The sequence below is a fragment of the Hibiscus syriacus genome, unplaced genomic scaffold, assembly GCF_006381635.1.
Source record: "Hibiscus syriacus cultivar Baekdansim isolate YM2019G1 unplaced genomic scaffold, ASM638163v2 tig00110450_pilon, whole genome shotgun sequence".
Classification (NCBI taxonomy): domain Eukaryota; kingdom Viridiplantae; phylum Streptophyta; class Magnoliopsida; order Malvales; family Malvaceae; genus Hibiscus; species Hibiscus syriacus.
In genome coordinates, this window is record NW_024062743.1 from 6,486,223 (window position 1) to 6,497,016 (window position 10,794).

A 10,794-nucleotide genomic window follows, 5' to 3' on the forward strand; every position below is an offset into this window, starting at 1 on the left:
AAGGCCATTAAAAGCTTGACATATTTTACAGATAACATTCAAGAACACCTCTAAACCATAAAACACATCATCAATTAACTATAACACTAAGCCAAACTTGCCATAGCAATTCCGTACTTACTTACAACCCAAGAAAACATAGATACAACAAGTTCAATCAAGCCACATATATAAACATATACGTGACACTTCAACCACAGGTACTTACGGGCATTATAGCAAAATATCACAAAATATTTTAGCTGTATAATACTATAAACAAAGACTCTGAACATGACACCATTATAGAAGTTTAGAATAAAAATAAAGGTAAATTACGCATTTAATGCGTAAACTATCAGTTTTGGTCCCATTCGGTAGTAACTTTTTGGTTTGGTCTGATCTGATTGTGTTTCTTTTTAGACACAATTATATTGATATAATATTTTTTAGAGTTTATATTTAGCAGTTATTATTTTTTATAAAATATTAAAACATTTTATAGTCATCAAAATAATATTTATAATAATTTATTAGTTTGTTCACTACTATTGATTTTTTATGATTCTTCCCTTAGTTTAAGCCTATAAAATAAAAGTTATTTTTTAATTTAATCCAGATTAAATTTGGAATGCCACAAGTATTTATTATCATCACATGGAAGTAATGACGTGGATTATAATTTTATTGATTGACATTATATGTTAACAATGTTTAGTGGATGTGCCATAACATTTTAATATGTGTTTTTAAAATATTTTAAAATTTTAAAATTTGAATTAAGAATTAAAAAATTTAAACTCCTCCCTGACATTTTCAATGAATTGTTTTTGAATTGGAGGTACCTTGCTTGTTCTCTCTCTCTCTCTAATTTTGTGTGTGGTTAATTTAATAGGATTCCTCCAATGTTAGTTGGATTTTAGGTTTTGAACATGGGATACATGTAGGTATTTAATATGGCACATTCAAACTTTTTAAAAAAACTTTCATATAAATTTAAATGATTTTATTTTATAGCTTCGAATAAGTTAATAAAAATAAAGAGTCTAGACAATATTGTTATAAATTAAATCATATTTTTATAAATGAAATCTTTTATTAGTAAAAATTTAAAAGCAAAAGCTGGTCTATTTAATATAAACAGTTCATTGTTTCATAGTCTATGTAACCAATCCTCTGGTCTTATGTGGTACATTATGTATCAAAACAAACGTAAACGAGAGTATGTTTGTATTTGTTCGTTTAATTTTAATCGAACGAACGAACGAAGATAAATTAAACAACTAAACAAACATATTTTTTTGTTTGTGTTCATTCATTAAGGAAGGTAATTTGTTCGTGTTTGTTCTTGTTCATTTGTTAAAATGATAAAAGAACGCAAATGAACATAAACGCACAAAAAGAAATAGTAAAGTATTCGAAATAAGTAGAACAAAGAGAAGATGAGGGAAGAGAAGAAGAAGAGAAAAGAAGGAGAAGGATAAGGAAAGAAGAGAAGAAATACATATGTGAATAAATTTAAACGAACGGATTATCGAATGTTTACGTATATAAATGAACAAACGAGTCCTTTGTTCGTGTCCGTTCATTTAATTAAACAAACATAAAATCTTGTTTATGTTCGTTTATTTAATAAATAAACAAATATAAACGAACCTCCTACCGAACGGTTCATGAACGTTTGACTAAAAGTTCAATTTGTGTACAACCAAAAAATTGTTTATAAGGTAAACCTAAAAAATGTTTAATTTTAATATAAAAATATAACAACGACAGCAACAGTAACAACAACAACGACAATAATAACGACGACAACAAGAATAAGGTTTCAACTTTTGAGCAAGCTGTGAGGCATTTAGTCCCATCTAGTGGAGATATTAGCCATCAGTCCATGCTTGGTGTGCAAGATGATGGATATATCCGGAACAATTGGAGTTTGATCCGATACATGCATACGGTAGTTGTAAGCTATGGCGAATGCCACGAATTTCATCTGAACTGTTGACGAAAACGGGTAAAGAAAACGAAAGAACACGAGAATTTTACGAGGTTCGGCAATGTGCTTACGTCCTAGGCGTTCGCTTCGCTCACTCCGCTCCATCTCCTGTCCTCTTTACTGGTATATTTATGAGTCATACCTAACAAATCTCCACCTTGGCGAATATCCTGCCCCTTGGAAACTTCAATGTGGGTTGGGTTACCTTGCTTCTTTAACAACTCGAAACATTCAACAAGTCCAAGCAATGCTTGAACTTGTCTGTCGTAACTGGCTTGGTGAACATATCATCGACATTCTCATCAGTATGTACCTTCTGAAACAAAACCTCTCCAGATGCAACCAACTCTCTGATCTTGTGGAACCTTACATCAATATGTTTAGTTCTAGCACGATACACCTGATTCTTAGCCAAGTGAATAGCACTTTGATTATCACAAAGCAACTGAACTCCACCTTGTTGAACACCCAACTCCTTCACTAAACCAGTAAGCCATAAAGCTTCTTTTGCAGCTTCAGCCGCTGCCATGTATTCAGCTTCAGTTGTAGATAGTGCCATGACAGATTGAACAGTAGACTTCCAGCAAATAGGCCCTCCACCAAGAGTAAACACATACCCTGTCGTAGATCTTCTATTATCCAAGTCACCTGCATAATCTGAATCCACATATCCTACAACCAAAGGATTATCCCGCTGACTCCCAAAAACAATTCCATGTCCCACAGTACCCTTTAAGTACCGAAAGATCCACTTGACTGCATCCCAATGTTGCTTACCAGGTTTAAACATGTACTTACAAACTTGACTAACAGCATGAGCTAAATCAGGACGAGTACATACCATCGCATACATCAAGCAGCCAACAGCATTAGAATACGGAACCTTTGCCATATTTTCAGCTTCCTTATCTGTCTTAGGGCACTGTTCTGATGAGAGCTTAAAGTGATTCGCCAATGGAGTGCTAACTAGTTTCGCACTGCTCATCGCAAACCTTTCTAGCATTTTCTCAACATAACCCCGTTGAGATAGCCGCAGTTTCCTTGAGTCTCTGTCCCTGCAAATTTCCATTCCAAGAATTTTCTTTGCAGCACCTAAATCTTTCATATCAAATTCCTGACTCAATAAAGTTTTCAAACCGATGACATCATCCATGTTCTTCGCAGCAATCAACATATCATCAACATACAGTAATAGAAAAATAAAAGAACCATCATCAAGGCTCTTAACATAGACACAACAATCATACTCACATCGGTTGTAGCCAATCTTGATCATATAGGAGTCAAACCGTTTATACCACTGTCTCGGAGACTGTTTTAACCCGTACAAAGATTTCTTCAATCTGCAAACTAAATGCTCGTTTCCAGGTTGAGTGAAACCTTCAGGTTGCCGCATGTAGATCTGCTCCTCTAAATCACCATGCAAAAAGCAGTTTTAACATCCATCTGCTCTAAATGCAAATCCCAACTAGCCACCAATGCAAGTACTGCTCGGATTGAAGTGTGCCTGACCACAGGAGAAAAGATTTCATCATAATCAACTCCTTTCTGCTGTGAAAAACCCTTCGCTACCAAACGAGCCTTGAACTTCTCCCCCTCTTTTTCTGTTACTGCTGGTTTCTTCTTATACACCCATTTGCAACCAATCGGCTTCTTACCCTCAGGAAGGGGAACTAACTCCCATGTGCGATTGTGATTCAAAGACTCCATCTCCTCAACCATGGCTGCCATCCACTTGTCGTTTTCCTGACTAGTAACGGCATCATGAAAAGTAACTGGATCATCACTGCTAACAGTAAGTGTAAAAGATACCAAGTCTTCAAAACCCAATCTGTTCGGAGGCTTTATATTCGTCTGTCTCACCCTGTCTCTGGCGAGACTATAATCCTGCAAATCATCCGTAGTGGAACCACCAGAAGTCGGTTGAGAAGTTTCTGGTTTCTCAACTGAAAACTGCTCGAAATCTACCACTGTCGTGTCTTGCTTCTGCTGCAACATAGACTGTTCATCAAAAACGACATCTCTACTAATCATAACTTTCTTCGCAACTGGATCCCAGAACTTGAATCCTTTGACACCTTTCTTGTAACCCAGAAAAATGCACTCCTTCGATTTTGCATCAAGTTTGGATCTCTCATCAGCAGGTACATGCACATAAGCAGGACAACCAAAAATCCGTAAGTTATCAAAACTAACATCATGACCAGTCCATACCTCTTCTGCAACTTTCCCAGCCAGCGATGCCCTTGGCGATCTGTTGATAAGGTAACACGCCATGTTAACAGCCTCAGCCCAAAAGTGTTTGGGAAGCCCTGCATTCAACCGCAAACATCTGGCTCTTTCATTCAACGACCTGTTCATTCGTTCTGCAACACCATTCTGTTGTGGTGTCTTGCGCACTGTAAAATGCCTCTGAATCCCATGCTCCTTACAGAATTGTAGGAACTGTGAATCTGTGTACTCCGTACCATTGTCAGACCGCAAACACTTGATTTTTCGTCCTGTTTGGTTTTCTACCTCAGCTTTTCACAGCTTGAACTTCTCAAAAACTTCAGATTTCTGTTTCAAAAAATACACCCAAACTTTCCGTGAAAAATCATCAATAAAAGTAACATAGTACCTAGATCCACCCAAAGACGATGTCGTGGAAGGCCCCCATACATCAGAATGCACATAATCAAGAATCCCTTGAGTTGTGTGCTTCTCAGTCTTGAAACGGACTTTAGTCTGTTTACCAAGAACACAATACTTGCAAAAATCGAGCTTACAACTTTTGACACCATGCAACAAGTTTCTCTTGTGTAATTCTGCCATACCACGTTCACTAAGATGAGCAAGGCGCATATGCCACAATTTTGTCGTATCATCACAGGACTCAACAGAGTGAACTCCACCTGCAACGGTACTCCCTAACAATCTGTAGATATTCCCTGCAGTCATCTTGCCTTTCATCACAGTCAATGCTCCTTTAACAATCCGAATGGTTTCCCTATCCTCGTTTGCCTTAGGGATAAAACCATTCTTGTGCAAAGTGCCCAAGGAAATCAAATTTTTCTTCAAGTCTGGGATATGTCGAACACCACTCAACGTCCGAACGGAGCCATCGTGCATCTTAATTCTGACATCACCAATACCAACAATATTGCAACATCGATCATCACCCAAATAAACCAAACCAGAATTAACCGGCCTGTATGTCGAAAACCATTCCATATTTGGCGTGATGTGATAAGAACATCCAGAATCAAGAATCCAAGCATCCGTCAATTGTGTCGTTGAAATAGAAAGCATATCACCCTCACTGCAATCAGAAGTATCATCCTCGACCACGTTCACAGACTTGGATGAGCCATCACGCTTCTCATCAGTCTGCTTTTTCAACTTCGGATAGTCTTGCTTCATATGTCCCGCCTCCTTGCACTTGTAACAGTGAATCGTCTTCTTATCCCTGGATTTGGATCTGGAATTCCGCTTCCCGGACCCTGCCTTCTCTGGCTTCCGTCCACGATCTCGATTACCCTTGACATATAAGCTATCGGCTTGAAAGCTTTCCCCTGCATTCTGCTTCCGCTGGTTGTGAGCCAACAAGGCTGCAGTAATCTCCTCAACGTTGATAGTCTCTTTCCCATATGTAAGAGTAGTCACCATGTGTTCGTAAGAGGAAGGCAACGAACACAACAGAATCATCGCTCTGTCTTCATCCTCAATTTTCACATCAAGCCGAGCCAGATCAGAAACGATTTGATTGAAGACATTCACGTGTTGCGCCAAATCGTGATCGTCCTGCATCTTCAGCCCATACAGCCGCTGCTTCAGATACAGTTTTGTCGTTAAGGATTTGGACATAAACTGACTTTCCAACTTCCTCCAAATTTCTTCCGGAGACGATAGATGCATAACGTGATACATGACCTCGTCCGCCAAGCATAATCGTATGGTTCCTGCCGCTCGCTGCTGCAATTCTTCCCAATCTTCCTCATCCATCGACGCCGGCTTTATAGGTCGCAAAGCCTTCAAGATCCCTTGCTGCGCCAATAGATCCTTCACCCTCGTTTGCCATAATCCGAAGTTACCCTGACCATCGAATTTCGCGACTTCGAATTTTGCTCCTGACATCTGATACCAATTGTTGACGAAAACGGGTAAAGAAAACGAAAGAACACGAGAATTTTACGAGGTTCGGCAATTTGCTTACGTCCTCGGTGCCTAGGCGGCGCTAGAATTTTTATTCAATGATATTTTAGGTCTAGGTTACATCTCTATTTATAATAGAAAACCCTGGTACATAATTACAAAATCAACCCTGTACCGTACCGCGGGGGCTACGCCCCCGCACCCCCATCTCCTATCCTCTTTACTGGTATATTTATGAGCCATACCTAACATGAACAAATGCAATTTCCTTCCCTCAACATGTCCTCCGCCCTGTATTGAAAGACAAGAACTTGAACGATGGCTCATGTTTAATGCCTCGCTCATTAATCCATCTTTCAGGCTTGAATTCAAAGCAATCTTCCCCCAGTCGACTTCATCCTACCCATTGAATACATGTTGAACACGATTTTCATATTCGGATGAACCAGATGCCCGCTAGGAAGCACGTCTGGTTCGAGAGGTTCCTTGTGCTGGAAAGGAACCAGATTTTCATTAATGCCTCACATCCATGTAGATAAACCAAATTCTTCACTTCCTCAGTCTTGAACAGTCGTCTCTTTTTGGTTTCCTCTGTGGGTATTTTCGATTGAAGCTCTTCTATGATCTTGTTTTTGACTACCGGATGAAACGAAACCAGCCAAATGAACCAATAGCGGAGCTCGTCGTGTTCCTCCCTGCAAGCATCATACTCAAAATGGTGTCTCTCAAGAATTAAACTTCACATTTCAAACCTGTCGACTTCTCTTCGGTTAGTACGATGTTAAGAGATCCATGCCTTCTTTGACAATTTCCGATATCGAATTTGACCTTCGTTTCAAATATTTCATCTTCTGGCATTTATACTCGGCTATTATATCATCAAGAACTTGCCATGCCTTTCTATATTTCCCTTATTGTCCCATGTTCAGCCATCTCTGCAAATTAACAAATCATAGCGGCCTGGCATGCCGATAAAATATCCCTTCCTTGGCATCGTCCAAGGCGTCGGAGAAAGGCACTTCTTGGAATTCGACGGAGAGGCAACCAGGGTCGTGGCCATTAACCAAGATGCATGTAGCATCGAACGTGAACCTTTGGAACACATCTTCTAGGTCTGCCACCAGGCCTAGTTTGGCAAAATGGTCCATAACAGGAATGAGCGCCCCTTCCACCTTATATTGGGAAGTCCTGGACAAAAAATCATGAAACCGAATACGTCAAACATCTGTTTGAACTCGGATCCTTTCGGGAAGTTGGCAAAGTTGGAGGTCATAATGTGGTGAATGTCTGCAGGGTCGCAGGTCACCAGCATGATCATATTAGCAAACCAAGGGCCTTTGAAAAGAAGTGTGCAGTGGCATCGCTCGAGGACCTCGGTACACCAATCGTGAATCCGATGAACATTGACGAGAAGCTTCGGCATCATCCCCACAATCGGATAACTCTTTGGACACCCATCTTTGTTTCTCAAGCGGTATAGAAACAGAAAGCAAACAAGAGCCAAGAAAACTTCTAAACAACTGACTAATGCCATGAAATTGCAATGCTTTGGGAAATTGTTTAATTCCTTGTTAATTTATAGGGAAACATTCCGATAGTTATATTTTAAAAGCATCCCGTTCATGAGAGATTGACGTGTCTCTAAAACGTAGAGGACTGGACTTTTCAAATGGCAAATGATAGTTTAGAGTTTTAACTGATAGAAAAATTAAAGAGGATTGAGCGAGAGATAAAAGTAAAATATAATCCTCCTTTGTTATAAATAACATTTATTAAAGTGGACGTTCATATTCACTTCATTTATATTTCATTTTTATAATAAAGGTATATTAGAGGAGGATTTGTCCAAGTTGGGTTATCATATTCGGGAAGCTCGTAGGATTTTGGGTGTTAATTCGAATTACAAAGTGTGTTTTGTTCCTAGAACTTGTAATACTATGGCACATACTTTGGACAATTGGGTTTTTTGTTCTGGAAATGCTTGTATTTTAACTCGGTTAATTCCAAAATTATTATGTTCTTTGTATCCAATGATTTTTCTTCTAGTACTACAAGGTCTTAGGACACACTTTTACTCTTATAGATTTTAAAATGATTTTTAATGAGGTCCTTTTTCTTTCGAAAATAATTAATTCTAATAATTTATAATTTTAGAGCATATAAAAGGATGCGTGTATATGCTTATATGATGAGTAATGAAGTATTACTAACCATTCTCACATCGTGTTCCACATTTATATATAATTTTATAACATATTATTGGCACGAGTGTTCTACCATATTGCATTTTTTATGGGCCTAAATCAATATGAAAGTTCTCAAATCAATTCAAAGATGCTACGCTTTTTATAGCATTGGAACGAGGCATGTAATATATTTTATCATGATATATATACATATATATATGATCAATATCTAAAAGCTTACATGTATAATATACATATATTTATTTACTATAAGGTAAATGGTTCTAAGATTAATTTAATACTAAATATTTTTTACTTGTTTATTCTAAGTCATTTTTTTGTTTTATGATAGTATATCAATGAGAAATATTTCAAAACTAGAATTCGCTACTCCATATAGTTTCAGAAAAAAAAAATATTTGTTCTGGATTTTAGATGCCGAACTACACCTAAACGCAAATGGTCTATGTGACACTATTAAACAAGAAAATAAAGAATTTGCTCAAAATAAGGCTAAGATCATGATATTTCTTGCAACACCTAAATCGCATGAATTCGAATATCACACGGAATCAATGAAATGATTAAGCATTTTTTTCTTGAAACCATACTCAACTTTTAAAACATTTACACAAAGTAAAAAAAATGCAACAATTTACAAAAGCAGAGGCCCCAATTTAAAAACGCAAATATACTCATTTCTAAATCATAACCTCTACATGTCCACCAAGTTTTCATCACTATACTCTGGTACTTCGCTGAGACTCCTTCGATGCTATCGTTGTCCCATCACACTTCACATAACCTAAAACCTACAAATGAAGACACATTCCGAACGTTGAGCACGCAAGCCCTGAACCACACAATACCTTTACTATACTATATGCATTCATAACATAAACATGCCAATAAGTATAGTTAGAGAAGCAATACTAACAATTTCAAAAATGCTATCTAGCCATCTATCCAAGATACATCCACAATCACAATAGTATGAGTCTCATGCTTCCTTTATTCTTAACTAAGGGCCTAGCCATTAACATAAATATATTATGTCTCTAACCATAATATCATACAACTATGCATCATCATATGTGTTATCTCTAATGAACAACCAAAAAAATGCAAGAGAGTGGGTGAATTGGCCTTTTTAAGATTTTGGTGAAAGTAATCAAAAAATAAAAACTTTGCACAATGATTTAGAGTGGTTCCACTTCTAAATAATGTCTACATCCATTACCTTAGCTATCCACACTAAGGATTTCTCATATCCACTAGATTTACAAACCTTTAAGGATGAGGTGTAACCTTACAAAGACACACAAGGTTTATACCTCAAAACCTTGTTTACACACTCTCCCAAAGAGAAATTACAAACTTAGCAAACAAAAGAAAACCTCACAAAAGCAAATGAGTTTGCAACTAATTAAGCACACACCCAAATTACACTTGAACAAAAATAAACAATAAGCTCACAAATGTATTTACAAGAATTTGACAATTTAGCATTGACAACTCTTTCGATGTTGAAATGATCTTGCAATTGACTTTCTTGTTGTTCTCTATTTGAATCTTGCTCCCTTTTATGTCTTCTAACATCAATCTAGTCGTTTGGAGTCTTTGGGGATTGAATAGAACCGTTAAATTCATTAATTTTGAGCATTTAATGCTGACCTACACATTTGGTATCGATACCGAGCCTTCCAATGGTCAAATTTATAGTCGTTAAGCCTTTAGTATCGATATTGCTTGGATCAGTATTGATACCCACCCTTCGGTCTCGAGACTAGGGCCTTGGTATCGAGACCAAAAAGTAATTTGGCATTTTGGTATCGAGACTGAATGGATGGTCTCGAGACTGGCAGTTGTTTTGGCAAAAATTAAGTGTTTTAAGCTTTAAAAATAATGTTTATAAAAAGCGGATTAACTAAAAAACAATTGGGATTATTTTTCACACTTAAAAATACTTAAACTTTTTTATGACAAATCATATATAAATAATATGAAATTGCAAATTTTAACAATTTAAAATATTATAGTAATCATGTTATATCAAAAATCAAAATTTAGTTCAACAATCTCCCCCTTTTTGATATAACAAAACTTTTGTGAAATTTTGCTTTTAAAAGATTTGTCATATTTTGTGAAAAAAAAATTCCACCTTAGAAAAACAATTTTTGGCTAGCAAATTTACACGTATACATATTTCTCCCCCTTTTTCTTATAGCAAAATAAATTAAGCTTCAAAAGAGAAAATATGTTAGTGTAATAGGGAACTCAAATATTCAACATAAAATAATCAAAAGTCAAATTATGGATATCATAAAATAATCAAGTTTAAAACCATAATATCAACATCAATCCATAAAGTACCAACAAACCAAGTATCTGACATAAAATAACATAAAATTCCAAAATAAGTCATAAAGTGCATAAGTCCAAATCAAAATGCAAAAGTCCTAAAATGAAAAATAAATGCATAATTTTCTAGAGGCGGTT

The 10,794-nt window shown here is 36.7% G+C and overlaps 1 pseudogene; it reads right to left on the bottom strand.

The window, feature by feature from the left end:
• Positions 1–1,831: 1,831 nt before the first annotated feature.
• On the bottom strand, positions 1,832–7,646 carry LOC120126034 (annotated as a pseudogene).
• Positions 7,647–10,794: the final 3,148 nt, after the last annotated feature.